Here is a 13,705-nt window from a genome sequence, read left to right on the forward strand (position 1 = left end):
TGTTTACTTTGCCGTTTTATGGATTCTTCATTTCCATTCTTTTTGGTTATTTGTTTACTATTTCAAATTTTATTCTCAATTTAACTTTTTGAATTATCCAATGTTTTAATCCTTCTGTTTTAATTTACGTTATCTAAAAATTGCCTGAACAACTTTTTACATTTCCATGAAAATTTTGTAAGACATGTGCATCTTATTTAAAATTATGACTTTTTTCAAATGCCACACATATTTTATTTATATGTTATGTCACACAAATTTTAAGATACCATGATTTTTTTTAAATCTTCTTAATAAATAACTAAACATGTGAAAAGGTTTTGAATGTTGTGAACAAATGAATGACGTGAACATTTTTTAAAAATTACACAAACAAAAATTTATATTTCATCAACTTTTTTAAAATTATAATGAACGTACTTCTAAATGTGTGAAGATTTTGTAAATGTCACAAATTGTTTAATTGTACAATTTTTTTTGAAACCACACAAACATTCTTTTATATTCCATTGAACATTTTAATTCACAATGATGTATTTTTAAAACTAGTAATATAATTCTTACAAATGTTCAGATATTCTAAATTAGTAATCATGTATGTTTAAAATATATTGTCTAATTTTCGCTGAAAGTAATATATAGAGAAAAAAAGACAGCAACTCGGGTACTACACGAGAGAAAATAAAAGACATGCGCACACAATGATCAACAATGCACAGACAACTATGTTGCTGGGTTGGCTCATGCGCCCTGCGCTGTAGGCGTGCTCGACAGGCGAACTATAGACCAGCTCAGATGCGATGCCTTCGTAGCTGGCTACGAAATTTAATGAGAACGGGGAGTTTGTTCTTGTGGGCACTTCCGATCCAGCGAGGGTTCCGCAGCGGCGGCTTGTCCTACCTGATACTGAGGAGGTGGTCGTGGTTGAACTGTTCCGCCTCCTAAACCATGGGTCGGCCAACAGGGACTTGGGGCACGCACAAGGGCCTTTTTCCTCTAAAAAATTGAAGTTCGAGTGTTTGGGCAGTTCGTCAAGAGTACGCGGCGGTTCTCATGGATGAATACTCCTCCTTTACCTGATGTCTCCTACTCCACCAAATGGTTTTATCATGATTTCTTATCTTCTTTCCTCAGCTCCTATCCGTACCGCTAGCTAACTCCTTATTTTATTTCCTGTCTAGAGCAACCGCTAGCTATCCATCACCAAATGGATGTGTCTCGATTAGCGGAAGTCTTTATTGAGCTCTGGTTGTGCCATTGTTCTACTGCTATTTATAAGAACGAATAACTTTGCTCTATTAGTATCTTTTTCTGCATGCAGACTGGTTCGGGAAGATTTTACTGTCAAGTTTCGGGTGAGATCAAAATTGGATGGTTTTCGATGGTCTCTCGTGGCTGTGTATGGGGCAGCACAACCGGAACTCAAACCTGATTTTTTTTAGCCGACTCGGAGCGGATATGTGGAGATGAAACTTTATCAATCCTAGTCCGTGGGGATTTTAATATAATTCGGAGGAGAGATGAAAAGAACAATGATAATTTTGATGGACGTTGGTCTATGATGTTTAACATGATTACCGAGAGTCTTAATTTGAGAGAAATTGAGCCCACCGGTAGACAATTTACATGGGCCAATTCGATGCCCACTCCGACTTATGAGAAGTTGGATAGGGTACTTGCTAGTGTGGAATGGGAACAAAAGTACCCATTGGTGGGTTCATGTAATGCAGAGAGCAATCTCAGACCACACACCACTTCTTGTAGACTCGGGAGAGGCTACTCACGTTGCGAAAAATAATGCTTTCTCCTTTGAACTAGGTTGGTTCGAGAAAGACAACTTTTTGGAGATCATTGCACGCGAATGGGCAAAACCTGTTAATGCAAGAACTAGTATTGAGAAATGGCAAAATAAAATCAGACACCTGAGACAATTTTTGCGAGGTTGGGCCAGAAACGAGAGTGGGATTTACAAACAAGAAAAAGAGCGACTCACTCAATTGATTGAAACGCTAGATTTAAAAGCTGAGAGTAACCTTCTTATAGTGAATGAGCAAAGCTCCAAGCCCGAAGCTGAGCAAGGCTTACGAGCTCTTCTTAGAGAAGAGGAGCTCAAGTGGGCATTGCGCGCTAAAGTGCTTAAGGTTGTCCAAGGGGATGACAATACACAATTTTTCCATATGATTGCGAATGGAAAACATAGGAAGAAGAAAATTATTCGGCTTGAACAGGATGAGGGGACAATTGTGGGGCATGAGAATCTGAAAGCTTATATCTCTAATTACTATAAACCACTGTTTGGGCATCCGGAAGCAACCACGGTGGCCCTAGATGAATCTGTTATTGGAGATATACCTCAGCTCTAGGCAAAGGAGAGTGATATTCCATCTACACCGTTTACTAAGAAGGAGGTTCTCGATGCAATCTCACAAATGAAACCGAATAAAGCACCGGGACCAGATGGGTTTTCAGCTGAATTCTATAAGAAATGTTGGCATATTATTAAGAATGATCTTATGCCTATGTTTCATGATTTCTTTAACGGTCATTTGGAGCTATTTCATCTTAACTTTGGCATGATTACGTTGTTGCCAAAGAAAGAAGAGGCAGTCTGGATCGAACAATTCAGACCCATGTGTCTTCTTAACGTCAGTTTCAAAATTTTCACAAAGGTGGGTACCAATAGATTGACACAGATTGCTCATTCAGTGGTACAACTGAGTCAGACAACGTTCATGCCAGGGCGACACATGCTGGAAGGGGTGGTCGTTCTGCAAGAAACGTTACCTAAAATTCAAAAGTGGATTTTGAGAAGGCATATGATAAAGTTAAGTGGCCTTTCTTTCAGCAGGCAATGCGTATGAAAGGATTTAGTGAGGCCTGGCGGAACCAAGTGGGTTCTCAAGTCCAGAAGGGTAGTGTCGGAATCAAGGTTAATGATGATATTGGCCATAACTTTCAGACACACAAGGGTTTGAGACAAGGGGATTCCATGTCTCCTCTCTTGTTTAATATAGTGGCCAATATGTTGGCCATCCTTATTGGCAGGGCCAAGCAGCATGGTCAAGTGGAGGGGTTAGTTCCTCATCTGGTTGATGGAGGAGTATCCCTCTTACAGTATGCTGATGACACTATCTTATTCATGGAACATGACATTGCTAAGGCACATAATATGAAACTTATATTATGTCTCTTCGAACAATTTTCTAGTTTAAAGATAAACTTTCACAAGAGTGAGTCGTTCTTCTTTGGGAAGGCCAAAGATGAGCAAGATACTTATAGACAATTGTTCGGGTGTGAATTAGGTTCTTTACCATTTAGTTATTTAGGTATACCGATTCAACACCATAAGTTATCCAATAAAGAATGGAAGTGTATCGAAGATCGAATTGAAAAAAAGCTTAGCTGCTGGAAGGGCAAGCTTATGACTAGTATGCCGATGTTCCTACTATCGTTCTTTGAAATTCCGAAAGGGGTACGGAAGCGACTTGATTTCTTGAGATCTCAGTTCTTCTGGCAGTCAGATGAGACCAAGAGGAAATACCGTCTCGCACGATGGGATATCCTTTGCCGACCAAAAGATCAGGGGGGTCTCGGTATTGAGAACTTAGAAATCAAGAATAAATTTCTTATGAGCAAATAGCTTAATTTACAGGTTAGAGACGGAACTGGAGGGCATGTGGGCACAGATTTTGCGTAATAAGTATTTACAGACGAAAATGCTCGCCCAGGTTACTATGTGACCAACTGACTCGCCATTCTGGAAAGGGCTTATGAGAATGAAAGACATGTTCTTTCGTATGGTCAAATTCTTGGTTGGCAATGGGATGTCAACAAGATTCACTACAACAAGAACCCCCCTATAGCAACGCATTTTTCCGTATCTAGAAGTCCATATATGCGTTGTTAGTGTCTTTACCAACGGTTTAGGATGCGTTGCCTTATCCGGCGTTGCTAGCGCATAATGCAGCGCTTATATTATCGTTGGTAAAAAGAACCGTTGCAAGAATACAACGCATAAAACAGACTTGTGCAACACTTCTATGCATTGGTGATTATTGTATAGGAAACAAAATCCATATAATGTGAATAACATTAATTTTTATACATATTGCCAGCAATTAAATAAGTGCTTCACATAATGGTGATAACTATGAATTTCCAGAAAAGAAAAATAAGAGAATATACTCACGGGAGGAAGAATCATATATTAGATAAAATTGTTGGATTACAATAGTGGATATTACACAAGGAAAATCATCCAAATGGATATATAATCTAAATATTTTCTTGACAACAAAATTTAAATTGAAAGCATCCACAACATCCCTACAACTTAACTAAAACACAATCGACAAACATCGTCCAACAGGAACATCATCCCTACAACTTAATTAAAATGGAAACCATTCGTCTTCATCATCATGAACAGGAACATCATCATCATCATCATTGTACTATACTTGCCACACACACCCATAGAATTATCCATTTATCTTTTGAATCTACAAACAAAAAAAACAGAATGAACTGTTAACACACAATGCATTGACATGATCCAAGTACTGATAGAGGCAGGATATTAGTCACTTACAAAGGTTGACATGCAAAAACAAATCTGCATTACCAAGAGTTGCAGTTTTTGGGATCTGTACCTAATCTTCAGTTTTCACAAGTGTCATATCGACATGCACTACCCAGAATTCATTAGTAATTTCAGCACCATCAAGTTCAAATTTAGGATCACAACTTACAACTGTAGCAAGAGCTATGTTTCTGTTATGATTTTTTAGGCTCATTAAAAATACTTATGTTCCTTCCTGTTAGAGAAAATCAAAGTTACCATTGGCAGAATCATGTCAAGCAAAATAATTAATAGAAACGTGACATATAACAGAAAAGGTTGAGAGGCCAAGACATGTCGTGGTTGCATCTTTTCCTCTACTATATGTTAGTCTCATGATGTGCAACGTCTATGAAATTTTATGAAGCCTTTCACTACAAACAAAGTAGTTTTGGTGATGAACGCTTAAAATAATTAAACTTCATATGATACCTTCAGTGTAGAACACAAAGATAGACATTTTCATTTGAGTAGCAGTATGGTATGATAAACTGCATAATTCTGAGGCACCTACTGGAAGATACTGAAGCAGTATGTTTACCAAATTAGTACAGTAAAACATATTAGACAATAAAAAGAAGCTTGAAGCATAAGATCCATCATAAATGAGGTACTCCCAGTACCGACCCAATGATTTTGCATGCAGTGCAGCGAGGACAGCAGGGCGGATCAACCATTAGTTCATATTTGCCATCAACTCCTAATAAAATAGCTAGTATATATCTAGATCAAACTCTTAACTAACACATCTGAGCAGATAAATCAAAGGCAGTGACACTATTAAGCAAAGGAGAAGACACAGCAGAGAAAACAAGACTGTAGTATGTTCGAACAAATAATTAGGATGTCTTGTTTGTAGACTACAAATACAAATCAGATAGATATATGGTGATATATTTAATTGGAAGTTGCAGGCATCCATAAAATAATATTGAATGTGGTCTAATAATTGAAGGACACTACAGATGAACCGTGCCTATTAAAGTGATATAGAAACAATTGACATTATTTTTCTTTTTTCTTTTTGCAATCCATCAGTACATGACCTCCTGATGAATCAGAAACATGGAAGTATATATAAAGTGGCCATAGGGGACGCGGAGTTTGTGAACCCGAGCACACAGGCGCTCGTTATCTCAGCTGTTGCGTGTAGCATCGGGATGTGGTGCATTGAATTCCTGTGCGAGCCGTGAACCCTGTACGATGGGCGAGGTAAGTTACGGGCGAGGGACGCCGTCGACGGTTTGGAGGGGAGCCGTGGCTCGGGACGTCAGTACATCCTGATCCGTGGGCCAATAAAACATTGTTTCTCGTTAGTTCGCCAGCGGCCTAGTAAATGCGAGATTGGTCAGTTCGTGCTGTTGTCACCTACCTCAAGTGTCTGGTTCCTTCCATTGCTTGCATACGCAGGAGAGAAGGCTAGCAACTGAAGATTTAATTTTTGATGCAGCCGATTAAGAGGTAGAAATCTCGTTCACTTATCTGTGTTGCCATTCTGTGTTTGGGAGCGAATCCAAAAGATCTAATCTTGTGATTTGACCTCTTTTTCTTGGATGAACAGAAGAACAATCCCGGAGGAGGCTAATGACAACGAAATCCGATGGAGCCTCTCCAGTAGTCCAGTACCCAGCGATGGCACCGCCGCGCCGGTGGCGGAGGAGCTGCTGCCTATGGCAGGGGGCAGCGCTGTGTGGCAGATCTGTGTGCTGCATGGGCCGGCAGATGCTCAAACTGAAGCTTCCCCTCAACCTTCAGAGGAGTCAATTGAGCAGATCGATGGACTCGACGGTATGTAATTCGTCATATTTAGAATAGTAGGAAAAGTGAAATGTGGTTGGTTACTTCAGAAATAGAAATTAGTAGAATCATCAGAAAAAAGTAGTAGCTCATCAGCTTAAAACTTATAGCAATATTAGTGTTGGTCGGTGGAAAGTTGTAAAGTTGAGTCCCCCAGCCGTGAATCATAAACCTGATTAGAGTTTGTCATATTTAGAATAGCTCGGAAAAGTGAAAAGTGGTTGGTTAGTTCAGAAATATGAACTAGTAGTAGAATCATAAAAAAAGTAGTAGTTCTTCAATTTAAAAATTGTTGCAATATTGGTGTTTGTCAGTTAAAAAATTCTGAAGTTCAGTACCCACGTAAACCAGATTAATAATTGAAGAGACACTTGGGAGCAGACATATATGAAAAGAAAAGGTTGTGCACTTTCATTGAAAAAATTGCTCAGTGGTCGTTTCAGTTGGTTAGGAGTAGACTACGAAAATGGAGCAAGGAAACTGAAAGTGGTGTCATGTTTTTGCATGCAGAGTGAGGATTGGCGCGGCTGCACAAGGCAGGATGCCATGTCCATATCGGACTACTTCTCTAGAGAAGGCGATTCATGGTCTTGTAGAAAATAAATGGAGGCTATGTCATTGTGCCCAAGCTGGGGACAAGCTTTGATGCTTTAGGTGAAACCTACGATTTTTACAACCTTTATTCCTGGGAGAAAGGATTCGGCATTAGATACGGAAAAAGCCGGCTAAATGTGGAGAGGACAAAATGCATTCAAGAAATAGTGTGCGGTTGCGCGGTACGTAAACATCAATTCCTTTATGCTTACATGATTCTTGAATAAGTTGTGCGTGATCTGAGTTGTGCTTACTAAATGTGTTCCAGAGAAACCTATTGTCGAGAACACGATCTTGCTGATGTGAGTGCCCTGCTCTGATAAGGCTGTTGCGTTCAAAAGGTAGTGGGTGTTACATAGCAGAGCATCGTGAGCAGCAAAACCATTCATTGTCTCCCTCTTACGGGCAAACAATACACTGTCTGCCTGCTGATGTGGGCGAATGGGAGCAGTAGATTGCAATACACCTTTTTTGGTGATGTTGTGACGTTATCTACCGGACAAATCTATGTGACATGCCCTTTTGGATGTTTGTTGGGGTGAACAATCATTTTCCTAGCATAATCTTGGCAGGGGTATTGGTCCATGATAAGAAGGCTGAAAGCTTTGAGTGGGTTCTTGCCAAGTTCATTAGGATGATGGTCGGTACACCAAAAACAATTCTAACACGTTCGCATGTTTCTGTACTAAAACACTTTATCTAATTTGTATGGATGCTTGGGAATGTGCTGAAACTGTTTTCTTTTGTTTCAAATGATTTGTGTAGACCAGAATCTTGCAACGGAGGTTGTCATAAAGAAGATCGCCGCTGAAACAACTGCAACAAAGCAGTAGAGCTACGACTGAATAACAACTGATTGATATACATGGTTGATGTAATCTGTAGCTCATGGTGAAAGAGGACATTTTCAGTCATGTTGGAGTATTGAATTTTTCTAGCAGGTATGTGAACTGTGAGCCAGTGGATGTTTAGATTGGTAGCCCAGACTATATTATTGCAAACTTGATTGAATGCAGTTTACTGAATAAACCTAGTCCGTTCTGCAGTGTAATATGAAACTGTTTTCCCATGCGTGTGTGTGATCGATGATTCATTTAGCTGCTCTGAATTTTGCTTGTGTGATGCGTGCTCTGAATCTTGCTTGTGTGATGCGTGCTCTGAATCTGTCTGGAAAATAGAATATGAGGATTCTGCTTGCTGAATGGTCCAGAATATTAATGGTACTTTCATTAACACCACCGAAACAGGTGTACGCATGTATCTGGTAATGTTCAGATAGTAGTTCAAAACTTTTTTTTCTTTTGAGAGAACTTAGGTGGACGGATCCATAAGTTGTAGCTGACGGAGGTGACCCCTGCATTGTATATACGTCTTTTTTTTCTTTCAAGGGAAAACTCTTGCTGTGGTTTTCTTACAGGTGCTCGGGATCACAATAGCACTTTCCGGCCATAGGCTACAAATTTACTTCTCTTTTCCCCATGGTGTGTATTCTTCCTTATAAAGAAAAAGCACATCAAGAGAATAAAGGAGTGAGACTACGTATGTAGGCAAGCATAGTATAAAGAGGAAGCACGAACCAGCAAACAGAACCGTGTAGGTATATGTTGTTAATAATAGGAGAAGGGGACATCAATCAAATTCCAAAAGCCAAGTGAATAAATGGACAACACCCATGGTTTTGTATTCCTGGAACACAAACTAGTTCAGTTATCTTTAAAAAATACAGAAGTCAGATAAGTCGTAATAGGTGTGGAATTTTATCTAACATGTTACTTGACTCAATAAGTACTACTTGTCTCAGCGTAGTTTTATAAGATTTGTTTCCCTTCTACTGTATTTAGGGGTTATGCAGTGAACAATTTCTGTTCATAAATCATAAGTAAATCGCAGGATCTGCTTGCATAAAAAAAATTATATGACATGCAGCTCACATAAACATCTTTTTAAATGGCAAGCATAGCTCGTGGTAGATGTACTCAATAATATTTTTCAGATTGTGACAAGCAACAGTGATTGATCACCAGATTACCTTCCTTTCGCTCTTGAACTCCAACTGTAGTGGGGAGAAAGCCTTATGCAGCTGAGTGCTAATGTCACCAGATGCTGATGGATGATAATGCGGAGAACTGTGGATCAGAAGTCCTCAGATCCAACAAGTACTCAGCTTTGCCATGCTCTGCACCGATGTCCTTCTCCCACAGCGTCGCGACGGCCTAGTCGACCGAGCAGCGTAAAGCTGTCAAGCTGCTCCTCAGTTTGTAGTAGCAGAGAGCATAGAGATCTAAATGGTCTTTTAAGCGAATGAAATATGTAAAAAAAAAAAGTTACTCAACTGTGCCTCAAATAAAAGAGAGGGAGAAAGTTTTGGGGTCATGTCCATTGCAACATATTTAGTGCTTGATTGCGATTGCATTTCTCTGTACCATGGAAAGATAGGGGAGGCATGCAGCCTTCCATCCTTCCACCATATATACTGCGGCATGTACTTCCAAACCCCTGCCTGCACTATGAAATTTGTCGGCCTGAGAAAAGTATAAGTAAAGAGAAGACATAAGTTCACTAGCTTATTATTTAGTAAAATGAAGTAATATCGTTGCTATATCATCAGGAAAACACCACAAACAGTGTGTTGCTGCATGATGTATCAGTACAAAGTGCAGACCTTGCTACTGAAGAAAGTTCTCCATAATCTTCATTCACATTCATCAGCTTTATGAGGGTGAAAACTGCAAACAGTATTCAAATTAGCAATGTGTGTTGTCTGCTGTTATATTTGTACGAAAGCAAGGGCATTCTTAGCATGTGTATGAGCAAATAATAAAAGTAGTAGTGGACAATCATTGTGTGCTGGACAACTCTATCAAACTTCAAGATATGAATAAATAATCAATCTTCCTAGAAAGCAAGCATGCTGAGAAGTGTTATCAATCAGGGCAAAACAAGACTCAGGATTTCCTTCAACAGAAGTTGTTTATGATATGAAAATTGAACCAATAAACCATGCAGAGATATTATCTTTATTCAGAGGAATATAAATGCTGGACCTTTTATTGCGTTGAAAACTAAAGTAGCAGAATACATGGATCATCTATCACAAGTATATCAGTATCATAACTACCAAAGCTTCTCCCAAAATGGATACAAATTAAGAAGATGGTGTGAACCATTAATTTTTATAAGCACAGCAGGCCGGAATGTGCACTGCTTGTGCAATTCAATGATATTTACCCAAAGTATGATGAACTTCTCACCAAAGTATCTACAATGCTTGGAATCCAGCTAGTAGCAGGTGAAAAAAATTCAATGGACACCATGGGCTTCCAACATTATTCCATTGGACTGCACATGAAATAACATTCTCAATATTAAATCTGACAACCTTAATCTCTAACATAACATGTCCACTTTATCCCGGATACTGGAACTAAGCAATATGTGGACACTGAATACCATGACAGTCATGTATGCGTCTCTGGTTTTAAGTCATATACCTAATGGATGAAGAACAAAAGGCACAAATCATAAGCTTAAGTAACTTCTTGGCTCGCCTGCCAAACAAACATACAGAAGCTTACCTCCATGAGACCGTGACCATGAACTCGGGTGCAGAAACAACTGCAGAATTTTCTTAAGCCCAAACGGATCTTCTCAGCTCTCAAGAGTCAAGACCGTCATGCAGGAACACCAGATAAACAAATCAAACTCTTTGGCCGCCACCTTCTCTGCGTACCTAGGGCTCAAACATTTGTTCCTGCCGTTCATGGGCTTGTGATAAAAAGAATAATTTCTCAAACTTGGTGGGCAGGCTTGAGCAGATTCATGGCTGTACCTTGGATTCACCAATGGTCGCAGGGGAGGGGTGACGAGGGGCGGCGCGCCGGGATGCAGAGTCGCAGGGGAGTGGTGCTGGCGGCGCGCCGGGACGGAGGAGAGGACCATAGGGGAGTGGTGACGAGGGGCGGCGCACTGGGATGCAGTGTTGCAGGGGAGTGGTGCTGGCGGCCGCCGGGATGGAGGACCGCAGCGGAGTGAAGAAGGGCGGCGCGCCGGGATGGAGGTTGGTCACAGCCGCGAGGGGCGGCGGCCGGCGTGGGAGCGAATAGGTGAGGCTGGGGACAAAACGACCTAGGTTATTCATGAAAGCCAATTTGGGCCGGGCTATTACAAGAACGAGGCTGGGTACTTGGGTAGTGCGCTGGGCTTTACTTGTACTACAAACGGGGTGCAACAGAACAACGCATATTGTGCAATGCTTATATGCGTATGTATGGTGAATTTTGCAACATCGAGTTAAAACGTTGTAGAATATGTGTTTCTTTATGCAGGGTATCCTTGTAGTGATTTTGGGAGGATACGTGGTTAGGAGAGACACCCCCGGCCGTACAATACCCCACCCTTTATAACATTGTGCAACATAAGGAGGATTACGTAGGCACAGTTTTCCAAACGATTCCCCTGAATATTCAGTTTAGACGCGCGTTAATTGGTGAGCGATGGACTGCATGGATGCACTTGGTTCGGAGATTGATAGATGTTTAACTCTCTGACCAGCCGGATTCGACGCAATGGAAATTAGCTAAAAATGGGTTATTTACGGTGAAATCTTTTTATATGGATTTGATTAATTCTGGCCCAATCTCGAGATCGTTACATATTTGGAAGATTAAGGTTCCCTTGCGTATTAAAATTTTCATGTGGTTTGTCCACAAGCAAGTAATACTCACCAAGGATAACTTAATCAAGAGGCGATGGGTAGGTAGTTCACGTTGTTGTTTTTGTGATCATGATGAAACAATACAACATTTATTCCTTGACTGCCCACTCGCCAAATTGCTTTGGAGAACGATTCATATAGCCTTCAATATTAATCCTCCAGTTGACATTGAGTCGTTATTTGGAACGTGGTTAACTGGGGTTGAATATACTACTGCGGCTCGTATTCGGACTGGAATATGTGCGCTTTTGTGGGCTATATGAAACTGTAGGAATGATTTAATTTTTAACAGACAACACACTTTAACTTTCTTGCAGGTCATCTTCAGAGCTACCGCATGGATCCGTACGTGGTCTTTACTCATTCCTTTAGAATCCAGGAAGTCTTTGGTTACTGGGTGCAACCAGTGGGAGATGGTAGCACGGGCTATATTCAACCCGTTCAGATGGCGGTCGCATAACAGGATAGGAGTTTAGGAAGCTTATCTTTCATTTTGCCGATCCGGTTGTCATTGCCAGCATGTACTTTTCTTTTTCATTTGCTTCGCTCCGCTTGCGAGCTGTAATACTTTTATAACTTTGTGCTACTTCGTAGATTGTTTAATAAAATGGGTGCATGCATAATTATGGCGCAGAGGCCGGGGGTACGCTGGGATGATTCCAAATTAATATATCTGGCAAGAGATGAAAAGTATATTAAATAGAGAGGGAGGACATGTTCGTTGCCATGTAAGTTGAAGTGGTTGGATTTGTGCTGCAGGCTCTTGGAGTTTTTACGTCACAGTAGCTATGACTGCTTTGTTGAAGCTCGTAAGTTGTATTTTGGCTGTTTTACACCTAATCAGGGCTGAATATATTTTACCGTTAGTATGAGCTAATGTTCCCCTAAAAAAGTATGAGCTAATGTTACTTATGGGCTGAATATATTTTGGTGGTGGTTATGCATTCCACCGAGTCTCACTATTCTAGGCTTGCCCTTTAGCCGAAACACGTATAGGCAATCAAAATAACAAGTTCTCTAGATAGAAATAAAACAAGTCGATTTCGTCGTAGAAGGATTAATCAACATAGATCAGATTTTGACAACACAATAACTAAGCCTATCATAATGAGGACCCTCCACAAGCTGGCCCTGTTTTGAAGAATCTAGTCCGCCAGGCTCTTCTTCGAGACTGCAGCACAATGTTGTTTCATCTAGCCGCTTCTTTCCCTGTTTAATTTCTTTTCTCTCATCTTTGTATTTAAACCTTGTATGATGTCTTTTCCTGTTACCGTCAACGAAAAGTTTAGGCCGGCGTAGTGACGAATCCCCCTCAGCCGTCACTATAAGGGTGGAGTGGACACCATGGCAAACTCGATTTCGCCAAGAACGAGTACTACTCAATTGGTCGAAAGGTTGGGTGCGTTTACATACTCCAACACCCGAAGCAGAGTAAACAGCAAACAACACCAAAAAGAGACCGAACACTTGGACAAGCTGGGAGAAGGAGCGAGGGCACTATACCTTTGATTGCAAACTCCTGGCCACGACCAAGGCTCAATACACACATAATTGAAGTGTGGCCATTATCTCCAAGAGGAAACACAAAGAGATGATGTATCAGATTGACAAAGGAGAAGAAACAGTTTGATGCAATGTGCATGAATCAGATTCACAAAGGAGAAAAAACAGTTCGATAAAACTAGGTAAGACTAACTGGCGCAGAAGCGGCCAAAGGTGTGGTTGGCATCGACCAGCGAGAGACTAGCTCATAAAGAAAATGCATCAACTAGAAACTAAGCAAGCACACTGGATAGCACACCAGCTGAAACCAAAATCTGAAATCACAAGGATACGATGTTCAGCGTGCCTTGTAATGCAGGGGATGCGCCAAACCTTCAATAAAACGAGTGAAACAACATTTCATAGCGAATTTACGGTGATACTAAGCAAATTATCATACATCTCCAATTAATTGTCTTTTAAAAAGTTTTATCTCC

At 40.5% G+C, this 13,705-nt stretch overlaps 1 long non-coding RNA gene across 6 annotated transcripts; it reads right to left on the reverse strand.

Annotated features, from left to right (window-relative positions):
- Positions 1-4,190: 4,190 nt before the first annotated feature.
- Positions 4,191-11,169, reverse strand: LOC123142971 (uncharacterized). Of its 6 annotated transcripts, none has more exons than XR_006470660.1 (7): positions 10,842-11,169; positions 10,588-10,742; positions 10,264-10,351; positions 9,675-9,738; positions 9,346-9,534; positions 9,042-9,225; positions 4,191-8,698 (listed from the first exon to the last, which is right to left on the reverse strand). It is a non-coding gene; the product is annotated as an uncharacterized lncRNA (long non-coding RNA). The 6 variants fall into 6 exon arrangements; XR_006470657.1 differs by having other exon boundaries at positions 9,042-9,248; XR_006470659.1 differs by having other exon boundaries at positions 4,191-4,502; positions 4,592-9,248.
- Positions 11,170-13,705: the final 2,536 nt, after the last annotated feature.

This window comes from Triticum aestivum, chromosome 6D (assembly GCF_018294505.1).
Source record: "Triticum aestivum cultivar Chinese Spring chromosome 6D, IWGSC CS RefSeq v2.1, whole genome shotgun sequence".
In the NCBI taxonomy this organism is placed as follows: domain Eukaryota; kingdom Viridiplantae; phylum Streptophyta; class Magnoliopsida; order Poales; family Poaceae; genus Triticum; species Triticum aestivum.